This window comes from Falco punctatus (genome assembly GCF_963210335.1).
Source record: "Falco punctatus genome assembly, chromosome: 9".
In the NCBI taxonomy this organism is placed as follows: domain Eukaryota; kingdom Metazoa; phylum Chordata; class Aves; order Falconiformes; family Falconidae; genus Falco; species Falco punctatus.
Genome location: NC_137589.1, coordinates 33,760,815 through 33,767,478, shown reverse-complemented (window position 1 = coordinate 33,767,478; position 6,664 = coordinate 33,760,815). Strand labels below are relative to the sequence as shown.

The following is a 6,664-nucleotide window of genomic DNA, read 5'->3' as shown; positions in this document are numbered from 1 at the left end:
CTTGCCCTTGTCTTATAAACAACTCTGCAACTAGTCAGCAGACAAGTAGGTTTTTTACTCTGTTTTGAGTTTGAGGGCAGCATCTACAGAGTCAGTAGAAAAACTCCTCTTCACTTCCATGGACATTGGACCAGACTTCAAAAGAGTGGCATTTAAAAAAAAAAAAAAAAAGGGAATTAAAAGTCTCTGAGCTAATAAGACAGGCTGGCACATGTACTGTTCCCTCCATCTGCCATGCTTCAGACATCTATGCAGCTAGGAACAATATTTCTTCACATTCTCCTGGCAGATACCATACGGTTTCAGAAAAAAATCCTCTGGCCGTGACTCCACTGAGCTAGGTGTTTAAGTTTGCTCTAATATTATTGTCACATCTGATTTCCTGTTAACCAGTTTGTATCTTACATGTGGTATGTTGGTTTTATTTTTCTTTCCAAATTCAACAGTGGGTTGATTTTAATTAGCTTGTGCATTTCAGAGTAGCTAGTCAAAATGGTATGAATCCAATGTCTGGATGAATTTGCTGGCAATAGAAATGTGGGGAATATATGGTCATGACATGAATCATGTCACTCTAGGAAAAGACCCCAGCTCCTTCAGATTCTCATCTTCTTTTTCTCTTTGGACATCTGGTCCAATTGGGAAATACCCGATTTGTTTACCCAGTTTAAGTTTGCATAATTGGAATCACTTTACGTACTTAATACAATAATTCATAGTAATAATTTAAATGTGCAGATTCAGAAAATAAGAATAGCAAAGTCTGAACATGGGAATTCATACAAATTTGGTCAGAGGTTTTGCATTTAAGGCCTCTCTTTTCAACCCTTTCAGTGAGCAAGGTTTGTAACAGACACAGGGATGTAGGCAACTAACTGCAAAACTTACTATAGTATCAAAGCTCCTAGTTAAATCAGGGAGTGATTAGGTTAATTCATCACAGCTAAAGAAATGAACCCAGACAGCAGTCTGATTAAATGGGATTCTTACAGTGATTAAAGGCTTCTTGAATTCCTTTTTTGCTCCGATTAAAAAACAAACTAAAGAAAAACCCCAAACACAAAGCCAAATATCTTCTTGGAGGAAATCTGCCTTAAGTGCAAGCTGACCCAAGGGAGGTAATTTCTTCTCTTGTCTCTGCATGACCCACCTGAAATTACTATAAATTTTCTAAGTTGGTCCAAGCTGCCACTGAGTTGCTCTGCATCTTTGCTGAGTGACTTTATCTTTCAAGACTCAGTTTCCCCACTGAGCTTTAGTGCTGAATGTGAGCAGTGTTGGGCTCAGGACTGTCTTTCTAGAAAGGTCTAGAAATCCAGATCCATGTATTTTCCAGCACAATTGTGACAGCCCTGAAAGCATATCACTGCTTGTTTTTCTGCCACTCATCAGTGCAGATCTATAAAATCATTTATCTTCAGGTGACCCATTTTGGGTAGTAATAAAAGGGAGAAAGGTGGCAGCAAGTGGGCTGTGGGCACCCCTAAGGAAACCTGCAGCTTCCTAGAAAGGTGACAGCAGCCCTGCATGCCATGGATTGTGGAATTCAGGGAGGAAGGAGCTTCATTAGGGTTTCTGGACTGGTTGCTTCTCTGGATGGCTGGGGTGCTAGCAGAGGTGCAAAAGTCTGCTGGAGGAAGTCTTCATGCTTAGGGTGGAGAAGAGGGGCTCCCAGCTGGGGCTGCCCCCACAGAGGCCAGAAAGTGGGAATGCAGTGGTGGGGAACTAAAGGCTTTGTGTGACCTTGTGAAGAGGGTGTGGTGAAAGAAGCACAGTTACCTCCAGGGATGAGGAGACACTTCAGTTCAATGCCAGCAGGCTGGCATCTCCAGGGAAGTGTGGAGCTTGTTCTCTCAGTGTTTTTGTGTCTGTGCCTGGTGGATGAGGGCTCTTCTGAAGGGAAAATTCTTTAGGCAGCTCAGTGACTATGTCAGTTGATAACAGCAACATGAACCTGACTGATTAGTAACTCCCTGTCCCACCATGAGAAGTCGTTGAGGGAGGCAACAACCATGGCAATGTCCATTGCAACCTTCCCAGTCCTGCAATGCCTCCTCTCTGACAAAAGGCTTTCATAATGTAAATAGCGCTGTCAGGGAAAATTGCATGAGTCACAAAAGTCATAGAATCATTTGGGCTGGAAAAGACCCTTAAGATCATTAATGTCAACCATTCACCCAGCACTACCAAGCCCATCACTAAACCATGCCTCTAAGCACCACACCTATGTGTTTTCTGGATGCTTCCAGGGATGGTGATTACACCATGTCCCCGAGCAGCCTGTTCCAATGCTTGAGCACCCTTTCGGTAAAGAAATTTTTCCTAATATCCAATCTAAATCTCCCCTGGTGTAACCTCTCCTGTTTCCTCTTGTCCTGTCGCTTCTTATCTGGGAGAAGAGACCGACCCCCACCTGCCTGCAACCCCCTGTCAGGGAGCTGTAGAGAGCAACAAGGTCCCCCTAGAGCCGCCTCCTCTCCAGGCTGAACAGCCCCAGTTCCCTCAGTTGCTCCTCACCAGATTTGTGCTCCAGCCCCTTCCCCAGCTCTTGTCTCTGGACACGCTCCAGCACCTCTGTGTCCCTCTCAAAATGAGGGATCCAAAGAGTGCAATTTGGAGGATCCTGGATTACGTCCAACTTATGTACTCCTTGATACACATGCTGCTTACACCAAAGGACAACAATACCCTGACCATCTTTCTGTCCCAGCTCTGAAGTTCTTTCTTCCTTTTTTTTCACCCCTCATTTTCCTTTATTTCTCCCTTTGTCCTCTCCCCCGCACACTTATCCTTCCTCCTCTCTTTCTCTTTCCATTTTATGAACAGGGCTTTCTAGACAGTAATTTATTTGGGCTACTGCCTCTCAAGGAGATGTGAACAGAGGGAAGAAATTGCCCTCAGGCCAACTAGCAGAGATTTTTCTCCATAAGTCAGAAGGCTATGGAAGACCTTTCCTACTGAGCTGATAGGCTTTTAAATGGAATTCAGGGGCCATTTATGAATAGACTTGTCTAGCAGTTACAAAGGAAGAAGGAACTGTCATGTATAAAGCCTCATTCACTTTCCTGTCAGTTTACTGGCTGGAATTTGCTCTATGGAATAACTTCAACCCTAGTTGCATCATTCGAATAGCAGAAAAGCAAAGCAAATCTAAATACCTCCTCCTGAGTGATGGATGTTTAGCAGGGATTGTTAATAGATTCAGAGCTTTTTCCTTTCAAAACTATCCATTTCATCTGATCAGTGACTAAAATCTTAAATATTTTTTTCCCCATCAGTAAATCAAGTTTACAGTTCTTCCTTTGAACACCAAATGTTCTATGTAACATTTATTTCCTGTCTCCAGGAAGATAATGTCTTGAAGGTCAGATAATGAATCACAGCAAAGTCTTAAGGAGAGGCCTTTTTGTTGCTTTGGGTTTTCTGGTTTGGTTTGTTTGGTAGTGCTTTGGTTTTTGTTGGTTTTTACCCAATAGAATTCAAGGCACTCGTCAAACAAACATGATGTATTTCCCAGTCATAAAGTGGACAATCGAAGGCAAAAACAGATGGTAGAGTTTGTCTAGAGGGAACACAATATGGAATGACAAGGCACAGAAAAAGAGTCCAGTGGGCTACTGGCCTCTGTAGCAAAACAGTTGTACCTCCTTGTGAAACTTCTCTGGCTTCTCAGTTCTACAGGTTACTCAGGAATACTGATATTGAAATTTGTACTGCCCGGTTTGCTTAGCTTCCAATAAAGACAGAGTGGCAGATGCCTGCTGCAGAAGGATAGATTCAGACAAGTGACAAGAGAAACTAGGGGACCGAGTGAAAGCGTTGCTTTTAAGCAGCTTTGCTTATAAAGAATCTGTGACTAATACTGCAAAAATAAAAGACCAGTTTACAAATGTTAGTGAATTTCCTAATGACATCCTTGCAGCTTGTAATCGCTTTCTTCTACAAAGGGAAAAAAAACCAAACTCCTCAGTCTTATTCAGTCCTACAGCTGAACCACAGGTAATGGCATAGATCACAGGTCCAAAAGAACTGGGAGAATGTATAGTCTGGAAGTCCATCAATTTTTGTCCTGTTTCTCCTTTATTGAGACCAAAAGACTCAATTTGGCAAAAGCTTGTCTTAAAAGGTATGTGGTCCTCAAGGGAGGAATCTGGAGACAAACAATCCAGCCTTAGTAGGTTTTCTTTCACTGTATTACTGTAATTTTAAACATGTATGTTTCAAACTTCATGATAATTCTCTATTTCGGTCAAGTATTTGTTTCTTCTGTGTTTAAACTTCCACATGCAAAGCATGATTATTTTAGCTATTGAGCCAGTGTAACTTCTCAGGTTTCATCTACATATGTCTAAAGACATCTGAACTTGTCTTTGTCAGACTCTTGCAATTTTCTTCCATTTAATCTCACTGGAAGATATCCCAAGATTTTTGTCTCTTCCAGATGTCGTCTTTATGCCTGCTTATGTCCTGAATAAAAAAAAAAATTACCCAGTCTTGATGATATGCTTAGCATTAAATGAAGTGCTTATCTTCCTGTCAGTCCCCCTACAAAAATTATCACAGGTCCTACTATGATTTTTCATTAAAAATTCCCTTACACCTTATGCCCATAGAGAAAGATGAATTTTTAATATCTACCTATCTGAACATATTATTTTCTTCATTTCCTTTGTTGATTGTTTATTAATCAGGAAAAAAAAAATCAGCAAGTTTTGCCTTTGGCTTCCAGAAAACTAGATGTTTGCCCTGTACTTCAGGAACAGGAATAACAAACAGAAAAACAAAACAAGGCAGATGTAAATGGTTCTGGTTGGAAACATCAGCAGAACCATAGATGCACAGAGCCTATACAACTCTTAATCATGGTTTTATTTTAATTACCAGTCAGCAACAACTGGAAGGCTTTGCTGCAGGATAGTTCTTTGGACATCATGTTTTAAAATATGGCAATTGTCTCATTCTAGTGGCTGTTATAGTGTATATTGATCTACAGCACAAATCACACCCCTATTTGACACAGATTATGAGGTTAATTATTAATGGGGCAATGTAGAGAGTATTGTTGCTACTGTCCTGGCTGTATTTGCTCTATTTGAGACAAATGTCTTATATAAAGTCTGTAAAGGTAATATCTCACTTCCCTAGGAGGTCATCACAAACATGACCTATGAAATTGAAAACACCTGTACAGCCTCAAGGAGTCATCAAACAACACTTTTAGCCAATTGTGTTCTGAGAGGACGTTGATCAGGATGCAGAAGGGTCTGGTACACTGTCCATCTAATCTGTGTTTTTCCTGGGAATTTATCAGTATTTATGCTATTTGGTGATATCTGAGACAGTGAAATATCAATCAGTAGAAACCACCTTGAAGGCCTGATCTACTAATATTGATGCATTTTGACTCTTCTTGTTGTAACTGGTACTAGTTTTAGATCAGATGCTCAAACCATTTTCTTCATCAATCTTCTATTTCTAGGGTTGTGATAGAAATTTGATCCTTTCATGAAAGAACAATCAATAGAAATTAAGTAGGAGACGGGTACTTCTGTCTCTGTGTCCTGGGCTGAGTCTGAATCCCTAGCTATGGGTGGTCATCCTGCCAAGAACTGGTGGGCTCTGTCAGCCAGCAGGTTTCTGAGTTCAGCACAGCTAACCCACAGTATTTACTTTCATGTTATTTTCTCAAAAAAGGACTTCTGTCTGTCCCATAGGCAATGAACTCTTACTCTGTGCTCCTTCAGTGTAACGCTCCTATTCTTAACAGACTTCTGAAAAAGCCAATTGTTGTGAACAATTTAAAGCGATGATTAAGTAGTGCCAAACTTAAACCAGTGCTTTAGTAAGACAATCTTATGTTATCTGTCATTTCAGCAATCCTGCCCTAGCCCCAATTAGATAGGATGGTAAATAACAAAAACAAAAAACCCCAAACAAATAAACAAAAAACCCCACAAAAATAATAATAAAAAAACCCCACCATACACACACACCCCCAAACACGAGGAGCTATGACAAGTCAGAAAATGCAAGAACCAGCAATTGCTCTTAAGCCAGGCACAATTTCAAGTATGTGTGTTTATATATATGAGTGTGTGTATATCTTATATATATATATACATTTGGCAAAATTTTGCATTTCCCTGGAGTTAGGCAGGTTCTTTCTGGAAAGACAGACCAGATCTTTTCTGTGTGTGGCAGAAGCCAAGCATGCCATACACTTAAAAGAGCCTTGGCAAAGTGCAGAGGGCAGCTGGAGTTGAGAGGCAAGTTAGAAGAGCTAAGCTCTGTGAGCTTACAACTGTCAAACAGTGATAAAAATATTAGTGCTGTGAGTTGTGGAGCTTAGCAGGCAGCTGTGAGGTGTCATCATCTGGACTGCAAGAAGTGAATGGCAATTTTTCTTATGCTTTGAAGAGCGTTGATAAAACGTGTCAGGGGGCAAGAAAAGTTTCTGTAGGTGTGTGCCTCTCTACCTATGTTATTTTACCTGCATGTGACACTTCAGAGCTTGTGAGAGGTGCTGGTTTGACAGCCTTGGTGCCAGAACACACTGATTACCTGCTGAAGGTGCCTGTTCCTGACAGCAATGGGGCAAGTTTCAATATACCTGAAAGGGCTATTCTCCAGCTCTGTCTTTCTGCCCAGCTGGAGTTAAGTTTAC

At 41.0% G+C, this 6,664-nt stretch overlaps 1 long non-coding RNA gene across 1 annotated transcript; it reads right to left on the bottom strand.

The window, feature by feature from the left end:
* Nucleotides 1-762: 762 nt before the first annotated feature.
* LOC308069557 lies at nt 763-5,320 on the bottom strand. The gene is made up of 2 exons (XR_013930457.1): nt 2,673-5,320; nt 763-2,623 (listed from the first exon to the last, which is right to left on the bottom strand). It is a non-coding gene; the product is annotated as an uncharacterized lncRNA (long non-coding RNA).
* Between the last annotated feature and the right edge of the window lie 1,344 nt (nt 5,321-6,664).